Below are 14449 nucleotides of genomic sequence, written 5' to 3'. Positions count from 1 at the left end.
GACTTTTGAGTTTTATGTTCCTGAACTTTATCTCTTCTCTTAATCTTTGTAATCTCTAATAATGGTTGAATACTTTTGTGATTGTGTTTTATTTTCAATGATAAACGAATTTTCATTCTAGGATTATAATGGAACCCATTCATGATGCTTGATTAATTTTTTATCTTTCTTCTATGATTATTTCTACATGTGATTGTTTATTCTATCCGATGTTTAATGCGATCTAATTAATTGGCCATTGATTGAATTGAATCAGTGAACCTTAATAATATCGACGGAGTTGTTTTGTGTTCATGGCCTAGATAGAATAATATACGCTAATTTAATATAGACATATACTCACGTTACATGTGCATCCATTATGAGAGTCTAGTTTTCATGAATTCTTCTTGATTTAATTCTTATAGACATATATGGAGTTAATCTAGGAAGGTATTTTTACATGACCATCGACAGAGGCTTGTAGAGAACTTAATACTCTTGGATGAAAATCATAGTAGATTAATTTATCATAGAGGGAAGGAGAATTTAATCAAATGATTGTTTAGGAGAAATTATAAACCTAGGTTTCATCACTCATTGATTTTAAATCTACAAATTTATTATCTGCGTTATTTTCCTTATTTATTTTTAATTTCTATTTTTACTTTTGTTTGGATAAAATTAAAGTGAGATAAATTGGTAATTAGTAATATATTGGTATTTAGTCTCCGTGGGAACGATATTTTCTTATCACTTTATTACTTGTTTCGATACGTATACTTGCGTGCGTAAATTTAGACAACAAGTTTTTGTATTCCCTAACATTTTTGCAGATTCATGTGTTTTTCAGGACCAATCAACAAAGAAGATGATTGAACAGGGGGGCATCTATGAGGGCTTTTATTACTATCAATCATCCCCCACGGAGTTGACAGTTACTACACTTCCCACCACAGACCTTTGGCATTGTCATTTAGGACATATTTCTTTTCGTTCATTAGCACCTTTATTAGATAAGTTTGCTTCTATTTAATGCTCCAAAAATGACTTTTGTGACATTTGTCCCAAAGCTAAACAAGGGCCCTTGCCTTTTCAATCTAGTACTTCTAATAAATCATTTTTTGAGACCTTTTGTGTAAAATTCTTTTGATGGTTCTCATTATTATTTTTAACCATTGTTGATGATTTCACTCAATGCACTTGGATTTATCTTATGCCCATTAAATCTCAAACTCAAAGCATATTGAAATTATTTTTTCCTATGGTCAAAACTCAATTTAATTCTCAAATGCATACTCTTTCATTCGGTAATGCTGATTTTTTTTATTCAAAGAGTTCAAATGGACAATAGTTCTGAATTCGCATCCAAAAAAAGGCAAGTTTTCTTTTCTGAAAATATTTTCATTCATCATAGGAGATATGTTGGAACTCCTCAACAAAATGGTGTCTTCAAAACAAAACACCACCATCTTCTTGAAATAACTCGTGATCTCCTTTTTCAAGCACATCTACCATTAAATTTTTGGGTTGAATGTGTTTTAACCGAGGCTTACCTCATAAATAAAATGCCTTCCCTTTTGCTTTTGGGAAAATCTCATCACCACCTACTTATGACCACCTCCGCATATTTGGATGTTTAAGTTATGCCCATAATGCCAACATTAAACATAATTTGATCTACGTGCCAATCCTGGCATTTTTGTTGGATACCCATATGGTCGAAAAGGGTATCGCATTTTTAATATTGATCCCATTCTATCTATACTTCTCGTGATGTTATTTTTCATGAAGGCATTTTTCCTTTTTTTAGTATACCAACACATTCTATTCCACCCCCTTATTATTCCCCTACTCATTGAAGATACAGGGACCTTTACCTTTCCACTGAGCACACACGATGCCCCTTCATATTCATTTCCCATCACTGATGCTTCGCAACCCAATCCGTCTAACGCTCACATCCCTCCATTATCCTCCCCTAATGTCCCATGTCCCTGTTAACGATTCAACCTCTATTCCTTCACCACCTTGAAAACATCAACATCAACGTCTAGCCTACTTGAACGATTATATTCAGTTATTACTCATGGTTCCTCACCTTCGCCATCGCATTCTGAAGTGACTGCCCTACCATCATCATGATTACATTAACACTTCTAATTATTCTTTTGCACATAGAGGTTTTCTTTCTACTATTGTTTTTACAGATGAACCTTGCACATTTTCTCAAGCTGTCAAATTTCCACATTGACAGGATGCCATGGCAACCGAACTTGTTGCTCTTGAAAACAATAATACATGGAGTCTTGTGCCCTTTTCGTTACGCAAAAACCCCATTGGTTGCAAATGGGTTTACAAAACATAATTTCATTCGGATGGTATAGTGGAGCATCGTAAGGTGCAATTGGTTGCTAAGGACTTTTGTCAAATTGAAGGACTTGATTATCATGATACATTCGCCCCAATTATAAAGCTTGTAACTATTCGAACTCTCTAAAAGCACCCTCGATTCATAGGGTGCGCGGATTCACTTTTGACCTTTAAGGTCTGAGAGTCGCCACCTAGTTATTACGGTCTAGGAACCGAATTTTGACTTTAAAAGGTAAATAAACTAATCTACGATAGAAAAATACGGGTCCGGAGATCACGTTACAGGGTTGGAAGGTGTTAGGCACTAACCTCGCTCGACAAACGCTGGTCTTTACTAATTCCCAAATAAAACTACATTGCTAACAAGACCTAAATAATAATAAAAAAATAAAAATAATGACATTTTCCGAGCGCAGCGATTTTATCCCCTCAGATCTGATAGCATAGCTCCTCGTATAGTATTCTTCGTTTTGTTCTGTCTCCGGATCTAATCTCTGAGCTCCGAGGCAAGATATCTCTTTCTTAGATCTGGATTCTTTGAATTTATTATGGATTTTGAGGTGTTTTTGAAGGATTTCTAAGTGTTTTTTCAAGCTAAAATCGAAGTATGGGTGTTAGGTAAGGAGTTGGGGATTTAAAATTAGGGTTTATGGGAGGCTAGGGAAGCTTTTTGACCTACTTCTCTTAGGGTTTATAATTTGATACGAAAATAAGGTGTGGAGGCTCATATTTATAAAGTTTTTTAGAAGAATTAGGATTTGATTAGGGTTTCTTTTAGGGTTTTAATTAGGGTTTTGACTTTAGTCTTATGAGATTGACTTGATTAGTTTAGATTAGGGTTTTGACTTTAGTCGTATGAGATTGACTTTAATACTTTGACTTTAGTTTTTCTTGATTGACTTTTAGTCTTACTTGATTGACTTTAATTTTTGGAGAGCCCCCTTTTATTATATCTTTAATTCTTTGGTCCCCCAGATGGAGGGGTCCTTGAATAAATATCCTAGCAACCATCAACAATTTTACTTGAAAGCCTGATTAATCAAATTTTTGTTTAAAATTTTAAATTAATTTTATTAATGTTTCACTTTATATTATTTAATATTTTATTTATTAATTTCAAAATTTTTAATTATTAAAATTATAAAATTACGGTTTTGCCCTCGGAGAGGACTTTTTGTGTTTTAAGTCATTTTTCAACGTTTCACGATGTTTTAGAATCTATTTTTTGTAAGGAATTCAATGAAAATATTGGTTTGTGTCATTTATGAAATTTTTTTGTATGGAATGATCGTGAACTTTATGAGGCACATTTTCAAAATTTTATCGAATTTTATGAAAATTGACGAAATGATTTATTTAGTTTCGATTTGTTATTTTACGTGTTTGAATGTATTTTCCTAAGTGTAACGTAGGCTCTAAGGATATTTTAAGGTTAGGGGTATTTTGGTAATTTGGTCATTTTTAGTGATTTTTATCGTAAAGTTTCTTTTTGTCTACAAGATGATGATTTCTATGTTTCTAGGGTCGTGTTTTCCTAGCATAGCATGATTTCTACAGTTTTGTCAGTTCGAGATACCTCATCTGAATTTTTGAAATACATCTGATAATAAAATAAAGTAATGTAATAAACATCCATCATTGGGAATCGTTGCGATTGGGTTGACTAGATGATTAATCAGGCGAATGCAAAAATGGGGTGTCTACAGATGCCCTTCTTTGGCAGAGGGTTGAAGCATACAAGATAGCAAATATATTTTGGTAGATGGTGCGATATCCGAATGCCAAAGCAAGTGACAATTCATTTTGCAGCCTGATTTAGCAATTCATTGGGATGTTCAGATCCTTAAGCATAAAACTCTCCCCAAACTAAAACGTTGTCAGGTCATCGAGCGAGAATTCTCACTGACAGTGTCATATTCTTGAATTTAAAAAAATTCTCCTTGACTAATATGTGCAAGTGTATACACTTGAAATTTGAGAGGGTTTGAGCAAAATCTGAGCATAAAAAAGTTGAATGTCTTACTTTACCTACCCTGGGTGAAAGAGTAATGAACAAATTTTTTTTTAGGGAGTCCTATTCTACCTACTCGGGGTGAAAGAGTAATGAACTAAGCTTTTTGGGAGTCCTACTCTACCTATCTAAGGTGAAAGAGTAATAAACTAATTTTTTTTTGGAAAGTTTTATTCTACCTACTCGGAGTGAAAGAGTAATGAACTAATTTTTTAGGAGTCTTACTCTACTTGCCCAGGGTGAAAGAGCAATAAACTAATTTTTTTAGGGAAGTTCTACTCTACCTACTCGGAGTGAAAGAGTAATGAACTAAGCTTTTTGGGAGTCCTACTCTACCTGCCAAGGTTGAAAGAGTAATGAAATTTTTTTTTTTTGGAAGTTCTACTCTACCTACTCAGAGTGAAAGAGTAATGAACTATTTTTCTGGAAGTCCTACTCTACTTACTCGAGGTAAAAGAGTAAAGAACTATCTAAGTAAAATCTGAGCAAAACAGGTGGTATCTGGCTGAGCATAATCCGATAAAGTCCTCGGTGGCAACTGGCTGAGCATAATCCAAGTTAACCCTTGGCGGCAACTGAGCGAAATCCAAGTTAACCCTTGACAGCAACTAAGCAAAATCCAAGATAACCCTTGGCGGCAACTGAGCAAAATCCCAATTAACCCTTGGAGGCAACTTAGCAAAATCCAAGATAATCCTTGGCGGCATCTGAGCAAAATCCAAGATAACCCTTGGTGGCAACTAAGCAAAATTCAAGATAACCCTTGGCGGCAACTGAGCAAAATCCAAGTTAACCCTTGGCGGCAACTGAGCAAAGTAAAATCCAAGATAACCCTTGGCGGCAACTGAGCAAAATCCAAGATAACCCTTAGTGGCAACTGAGTAAAATCCAAGATAACCCTTGGCGACATCTGAGTAAAATCCAAGTTAACCCTTGGCAGCAACTGAGCAAAATCCAAGATAACCCTTGGTGTCAATTGAGCTAAACTGGTAGAGGAATGAATGAATTTTAAGAAAAAATGAATGAATCTAGAGAAGAATGATTAAAATGAATCTGGATGAGATTGAAAATGAATCTAGATAATAATAATTGAATCAAAGAATGAATGAATAAGTCTGGAAGATAATGAATCTAGAAGAGAATGATCGAATTTAGGAATGAATAGATCTGGAAAAGGATTAATGAATCTGATAACCAAAATATGAGATCAAGAACACTTTTGTTTGACCCTTAAGGGTTTTTTTTTTTCAAAAATTTTATGAATTTAAAACCTGAGTTTTTATTTCTTTTGAACCTCAAGAATTTTTCGAAAAACTGTTATCAAGAGGGTAACCTTAAGTTTGGAGTTCCCATTATCTTTTAGGATTAACCTTGCTCAAAAACAAAATGTCCCTAGTTTGACAATAAACATGGCATTGGAGATAATTAAATACATCATGTAAACAATTAAAAAAATGCCCCTAGTATAAGGGGGAAACTACATATTTAGAGGAAAAAGAAAACGCCTCTTGTATGAAGGTTTAAAATATTTGATTACCACAAGCGCAATAAAGATCCAACTTTTAATTTTGATTAATTATATTGAAGATTTTGAGTCAAACTCAAAGAAATTTGAACAAAATATTTCTTTCTGAAATTCATCATAGAATTTGTTCTTTCTCCCTGTCGGTTTGCTTAGGGATATGAAACTCTTTAGATTAATCATAGACGAGATACTTGTATCCACTGAGTCTATATTTTATTCAAACTGGGTATTAAAACATGATCATTCGAACTTCTGATGTTTCGGTTCAAACTGCCTTTTCAACTCTCAACTCAACGAAGATTTTCTTTTATTTTTTTGGTTGTTCTAAGTTTTGCCTAGATTGCCTTTTCAGGTTTTCAATCTAGCGAGCATGCTCTAGCTTTTGCCTAGATCGCCTTTTTAGATTTTTGATCTAGCGAGTTTACAATTTTTTCTTTTTTCTTTACTCTGATTGTTGCCAAAATCGTCATTTCAGATTTTCAACCTTGCGAGCTTGTCTTAATTTTTGCCTAAGTTGCCCTTTTGGATTTTCAATCTAGCAGGCTTTATTTTTTTTTTCTTCCATTTTGAACTTTTAGAGTTACTGTCTGATCATGCCTTGTTATCTTCCTTGACTTTTTCGCACAGCACTCAGGAGGACTTTTATAGGTAGGCTTAGGATTGGGTATAAAAATAAAGGAATTTTGAGGTTCAAAACCCGAATGCCCCTTGTGTGGCATTTCTTTTTAAATTATTTTCTTTTTTCCTTGAATTTTCTTCCCCATTTTGGATGATATATTTTTTTTTCCTTTTAGATTTTTTCTTTGTCGGGGAATCTATTTTTTATTTTGATGTGGTCAGGCCTAAAGTAACTTCTCAGGTTGCCTACGTACCTCCAAATTTTAGGATCAGACCAAAACGTAGTTCGAATTTTTCTCTCCCTTGGGTTAGGTGATCGGGCTGAGGAATAAAAAGTTTTTTTTTTTACTTTATTTTTTTGAAAAAATGCTGCAAAAGGCTGAGAAATGAGATATTGTACTTTTGAACTAGGTAACAGGAAATTGATTCGGTCAAAGATGGCATCCTTAAATGTAGTACCGTTTGATCTGGTCAAGGTTGGTTGGTTCTAGTAATTCGATTCCATCATGATCTTGAAGTCTGACAGTTTTTTTGGGTAATATTTCTTTTATGATGAACGGACCTCCCCAATTAGGTTTGAACTTCCCTCTAGGGTCAAAAATAAGTACTCAATTCTCTTTGAAATCTGATGATTTTTCAAAGTAGTATTTTCTTGCTGATAGATGAATTTCTCCAATTAAGTTCAGACTTCCTCCTATGGTCGAGGAGGAGTACTTAGTTTTCTTTGAAGTCTGATGGTTAAATCCTTGACTTGTAAGTAACGAACTTTAACCTTCTTGTCAAACATACGAGTAATTTTTCTTTGATAAATTTGTACCCTAAGTTGTTTTTCTTCAATCAAGTTTAGCTCTTCGTACCCAATGGCGAGTCTAGTCTGTTTCTAGCAATTGACTTTCTATCAAGACCTTGAGATACAGGATTCCCTTTCAACTGGTAAAACTGTTTCTGTACCCCCATAGTATGAATGGTAGCTTTTTTGACTAATCCTGGTGCGATTGACACATTTTCACAATGGTTATTTTAAGACTTTTATTAGTTGCTTGCTTCAACTGCTCTATTAATCTGAGGACGATAGGGAGATGATACCAAATCTTGAACTTTGAACATAGATCAGATATCAATTTCTTTTCAACCATTTCATTAATCTGAGAATGTAATCTATTCTAGGAGTGCTACCATGTTGAGAAGTCTAGCACTGATACATTTTGTAACATCTTCCTTGATCTCATTTTATCAAGTCAATATCTAATCTGTGTCAGACAACACCCAAGCTTGCATCTAACATATCCTCATAAGCCCATGCGAATAAGATTTTTGAAATTTCTAAGAAAATTCATTATCCCCTTATATTCCTCTAGGGATATGATGATTTCTATTTGAATCTCTTTAGGAATTAATTTCTGTTCCGAGGTCAATGACCCTTATTTTCTCGATTAAATGTTAAGCCTGACTCTTATCTTCTTGCTCAGGAAAGAAATCTATCCTTGAAGTCAGATTAGTAGTTAATGCGCTCGAGGTATTCAGAAATTTCCTTTATCCAATCAAATTCAGATGGGGGCGACAAATACCTCTATGACTGGACAAACTAACTCGACTCAACAGAAAAAAGAGTCGACTTGAAAAGAAGATATGACCTTGCTGAAAAAAAAGGACTCGAACTAACCCAAATGACTCATGAAAACTCAAGACTACCCACAACAGGCTTGATTAGGACTGAGGAGTGAGACATTGCTTATAATCGACATGATTGAGGTACTGTGATCTTCAAAGAACAACTGGGCGATGTTGAGAAATTTTGAGGTCATTTTTAACTGTTGACTTGATATTGACGTTTACTCTAACTGACCTGATTTACAACCCTAGCTAGACGATGGACGATTGAGCTTAGATACAATGATAACCTAGTAACCCCATCAAATATGGATTATCAATTCCAGTGTTACCCCCTTGATAATAATTTAAATGAACCTTGAGATTTTATTGAATTATGTACACCAATCCATTAAATAATCCATCCATAAAAGGAAAATAATTTTATTGCACTCTAGAATAATAATTTTCACAAACATATTTCAATCATTTTTTCTTTAAAAAATATTTGTCTTCCTTTTCTTTTTTTTGGAAAACATTTTCTTTTAGAAAACTTTTTTGGGAAAGCATTTTCCTTTGGAAAATCTTATTCTTCTAGAAAATATTTTACTTTTGGAAAGCATTTCTCTTCTGAAAAATATTTTTCTTCTTTTAAAATAGGTTAAAAATTCAAATTAGAAAAAAATTTGATTCAAATGACTCGGCCCATAATGATCATTGGATCGAGATGGACTGGGTCAAGTTTAAAATGGATTTTTTATTGGGTTGGTGTACCCAGTGATACTGTAATTTCAAATCAAGTTAAATAACAAAAAATTTATCCTTGAGGACAAATCCGCACATTCTTGATTTCATAATTCACATGCATTCACCATTCACAAGGTCACATTCAATAAACAACCTGGGAACACCTACGATAAGTTCGAGTCGTAACCTACAGGGAAGGTTTCTAGACTCTAAGCTTACTACGTGCAATGCATGTTTATCTGACCACCCTTGCCCAAGCATACCTATATACCTCTCGATACGTGGTGACTTGGTTTGATATACCATATAGGTGATAATCTAAAACCTCAACTCATTTCTCTGAAGCCAAAAATAATCAGTTTGATCCCCAGTTGAGAGGTGGCGCACGATGCTGAGCAAGGGCTAACTTAAATACCTCTCGTCTAGAATAGACGTAGTCTATCCCCCTCGTATAGTAGGATACAACGGGGCAGGATCTCGCTTAGGCATCGATTTTGACCAAGAAGTGCAATTGATATACTTGGATTATCTTTGATATACCTATGGGTACGAGTCAAGAGTTGTAGTTTTCATAAATAGTTTGTCATCCCACGAGGGGACCGACCATGTACTAGTACTATGTTGGCAAACAGGACATGTAACTATACGGCTTATAATAGGTCAAAGGTTCAGGTCGCTCCAGCCTGGGTGCATCGATATACCTTTCAGAGTCACCTGATCAGACGGTACTGATGCCCCAGTTTAATATATCCTAAGGTACGTGACTGGAGTTATGATTTTCATGAATGATGCCGCTTCTCCGAAGAGATCGGGCCACGCACTAGTACCACGTTGACTATATTAGGACATACAAGCGTGCAAAACAATAAACGTGCTTGTGGTGTGTGCAATACAGGATGGGGTGTGCCTGGGACTTTTTCAAACAAGTGGGCCCATGGGCCTAATCATATCATCATATATTGATACCACATGAATATTAATCAAGATATTCAAAGTCTATTAGATCGCAATTAAAATCAAAACAAATACATCATACATCTCAATCAAGATCATGGCAATGTTAGATAAGCAATTAACACAAAAATCAATAAACGGGTTCGATAGTTGAAGCAAGCATACAATTCCAAAAATATTTCTTTATATGGTCCAATCAAGGGTTATTGTGGGTGATCCAAAATAAATTGACACTTCGATGAATATTGAATCGAAAATAGAGTGATAGTTGTTGAGGTAAGGAGTAATCGAAATTTTTTTTTTTTTTTTTGAAAAACATGCTTGGCAAATCTTTTGAGAACATAGGCTAACATGACCAACTCATAGGGTTTCAAATTTTACTAAGGGTCATTAGGCCACATGGTTCATCATGTCGACAATCCAATGTCACAACCTTCAAGATTTTGATGGAAAATTTGGATCCGAAAATAAAATTCACTTTAATTTTTTTTTTATAGCTTTGATCCAATGTTTTTGAAACATGAGCGATTACGAAATCCAATTTAAAATCAAAAATTCAAAATGAAATTAAAAAAAATTATAAAAAGGATTCTCAAAATTTCACCTGCCACGCGTAGTGGTATCGGATTACTCTTGGATGTCACGTGGAGAGGTCAATGACCCTTAGTAAGGAAGAAACCTTACTAAGCTAGTAACACTAGCACAAACATTTTTTTTTCAAACAAAAAATTATAAAATAAAAATATTCATGTTGCTGGCAGCAACATTCACATATTCATTTTATTATTTAAAAAAAACAAAATTTTCTTTGATTGTTGTTAGCAAACAGGCTGCCAATACCAACACCTCAACTTTCCTTTTTTATTTTTTTACTATATGACTGCCAGCACACACAACACCAATGCACTACTCACAACAAAAAAAATCTTTTTTTCTTTTCCAATATTTGTTGCTACCAGCAACATCAACTCAAATCCTTCATTCAATTTTTCTTCTCTTTGTCCCTAAACCATTGAAAACAGAATAAAATCCATTGCCCAGGAAGTCAAATTGTTTGAAACACACCTCACCTCCCAGTGTTTAAAACTATTCCTAAAGCAGCAGCTTTTGCCAACTTCATTGATTGGCTGAAAAACGACATACTTGAGTCCACCTCAGGAGGCAAAACATCTACAAAAGAATTTACCGTGTATATATCATCATATTAACAGTACTGAGAATCCTCACAAAGTGATTCAATCCCGTTGTCGATCCAACGATGCCGTTATTATGATCAATCATCTCTTACTTCAGATACTTTGAGAACCAATTTCCTATCACAATGTCTATATATCATCATATACCGTGTTGATTGGTGGTCCACACGAAATAACTGCACAGATCTCTGCATGAATTCATCCCACGAATTGATGTAGACCAATGATTTGAAGAGCAAAAATTGCAACAAAGAGATGAACAGAGAAAATTTTGACCTCGATCTGGAGAAGGAGCACAACTCCTCTCAAAAATAAAAAGAGATAAAAAAAATTCAATGGATCTACATCCATCAATATTGCGATCGACTGATAGGGGAGAGAGAGAGAGAGAGAGATCAGAAGGAGAGGCGTTCCTTCTTCTTTTTGTTGTTCTTTCTGTGGGAGAAGAAGATAAGAAAAAGAATTTCCTCTTCTCACTAATGGCACACCACCCTACCTTTAAACTCATTAAATGTTTAACGATCAAAATCGAATTTCACTAGGGCACACCACCCCTAAAACCCATGAAAATGATGATGCTTGCTAACAGAACCTAAAAGTCATTTTTTTTATTTTTTTTTTCTTTCCTCCTTACTGCCAGCACGACTTGCCTAAGAAATTATTAAAAAAAAAAAAATAGACTAATCACACACACTTTTTTTTTAATTACTTGTTGTCACACACCCAAAATAATAAAGTAAAAAATTTTAAAAAATGACTACCGTCAATGGACAATTTGACACTCCTAAAGAAATCTATTAAAAGATAGATCGATACCTAATAAACTAAAAGAAAACATAAGTAAAAAAATGAAAATTTGAAAAAGAAAAATAACACTGCCTAAAGGGCAAATCGGCACACCTAAAAGAAAAAAAATTTAGAAAAATATATTGTCGAAAGACAGATTGTACACACTTAAAAAATTTTCCTTTTTAAAACAAATCTACATACGTATCTAAAAAAAAACATTCATGTCCAACCATCAATATCCCATCCTCAACAAAACCATCCATCTTGAAATATCGCACTATTTAGGATCATTCCGAATGGCCCTTGATTAAACCATAGAGACTGATATGTTAAATCAAAGTGCTCCAAGTAGAATCAAACAATTAATGATGTATCAACAAGAATAAAAACAATAAACAAACAATAAAAGGAAACTAACTAAAAATTAAATAAAATAAACTAAAACAAAGAAAACTAGGTTATTGGCAATGTTCCCATACTTGGGGTTTTTCAAGTCTGATCCTCAATGGTCCTCAGTGGAGTCGCCACTGAAAGCGCCCTCGATCCGTAGGGTGCGCGGATCCACTTCTGACCTTTGAGGTTTGAGAGTCGCCACCTAGTTATTACGATCTAGGAATCGAATTTTAACTTTAAAAGATAAATAAACTAATCTACGATAGAAAAATACGGGTCCGGAGATCACGTTACAGGGTTGGAAGGTGTTAGGCACCAACCTCGCCCGACAAACGCCGGTCTTTACTAATTCTCAAATAAAACTACATTGTTAACAAGACCTAAATAATAATAAAAAAAATAAAAATACTGACATTTTTTGAACGCAACGATTTTATCCCCTCAGATATGATAGAATAGCTCCCCGTATAGTATTCATTGTTTTGTTTTGTCTCCGGATCTAATCTCTGAGCTCTGAGGCAAGTTATCTCTTTCTTAGATCTGGATTCTTCGAATTTGTTATAGATTTTGGGGTGTTTTTGAAGGATTTCTAAGTGTTTTTCAAGCTAAAATCGAAGTATGGGTGTTAGGTAAGGAGTTAGGGCTTCAAAATTAGGATTTATGGGAGGTTAGGAAAGCTTTTTGACCTACTTCTCTTAGGGTTTATTATTTGATACGAAAATAGGGTGTGGAGGCTCCTATTTATAAAGTTTTTAAGAAGAATTAGGGTTTGATTAGGGTTTTAAATAGGATTTTGACTTTAATCTTATGAGATTGACTTGATTAGTTTAGATTAGGGTTTTGACTTTAGTCTTATGAGATTAACTTGATTAGTTTAGATTATGGTTTTGACTTTAGTTGTATGAGATTGACTTTAGTCTTTCTTGATTGACTTTTAGTCTTACTTAATTGACTTTAAGATTGACTTTAGTCTTACTTGATTGACTTTAATTTTTGGAGAACCCCCTTTTATTATATCTTTAATTCTTTGGGCCCCCAGATAGAGGGATCCTTAAATAAATATTCTGGCAACCATCAACAATTTTGCCTGAAAGCCTTATTAATCGATTTTTTTATTTAAAATTTTAAATTAATTTTATTAATGTTTCACTTTACATTATTTAATATTTTATTTATTAATTTCAAAATTTTTAATTATTAAAATTGTAAAATTACTGTTTTACCCTCGGAGAGGACTTTTTTGCATTTTAAGTCGTTTTTCAATGTTCTAGGATGTTTTAGAATCTATTTTTCGTAAGGAATTCAATGAAAATATTGGTTTGTGTCATTTATGAAATTTTTTGTATGGAATGGTCGTAAACTTTATGAGGAGTATTTTCATAATTTTGTCGAATTTTATGAAAATTGGCGAAATGATTAATTTAGTTTCGATTTGTTGTTTTATGAGTTTGAATGAATTTTCCTAAGCGTAACGTAGGTTCTAGGGATGTTTTAAGGTTAGGGGTATTTTGGTAATTTGATCATTTTTTAGTGATTTTTATCGTAAAGCTTCTTTTCGTCTGCAAGATGATGATTTCTATGTTTCTAGGGTCGTGTTTTCCTAGCGTAGCGTGATTTCTACAGTTTTGTCAGTTCGAGATACCTCATCCGGATTTTTGAAACACATCTGGTAACAAAATAAAGTAATGGAATAAACATTCATCATTGGGAATCGTTGCGATCGGGTTGACAAGTTGATTAATTAGGGGAATGCAAAAATGGGGTGTCTACACTCTCCTATCTCTCACTTCCGTTCATGAATGGTTTCTCCACCAAATGGATGTCAATAATGCTTTTTTGCAAAGTGATTTTGATATAGAAGTTCATATGGAATTACCTCCCGGCTTTCCTCCACATGGGGAGAAACGCTTATGTTAATTACACAAGTTCATTTATGGCTTGAAACAAGCCTCTCATCAATGGTTTGCTAAATTATCTTTAATTCTTTTAGAAGTTGGATTACCATAATCTAGGTAGATTACTCCTCATTTATTCTTTATGAATATTGCCACTACTTTTGTTCTCATTTATGTCGATGATACTATCATTTCTGGTAATGATAAGTCTAAAATTAAGCGTGTCAAGCGCTTCTTAGAGACAAATTTATTTTATCAATGATCAAACTCAAATATTTTTTAGGCATTGAAGTTGCTCGTTCCTCAAAGGGTATTTTTCTTTCTCAACAAAAATATATCCTTGATATACTTCATGACATTGGTTTCCTTGGTGGTCGTA

Source organism: Akebia trifoliata, chromosome 9 (genome assembly GCF_017979445.1).
Source record: "Akebia trifoliata isolate Shusen 1 chromosome 9, ASM1797944v1, whole genome shotgun sequence".
Taxonomy (NCBI): Eukaryota; Viridiplantae; Streptophyta; class Magnoliopsida; order Ranunculales; family Lardizabalaceae; genus Akebia; species Akebia trifoliata.
Note: the sequence above shows the minus strand (reverse complement) of the source record.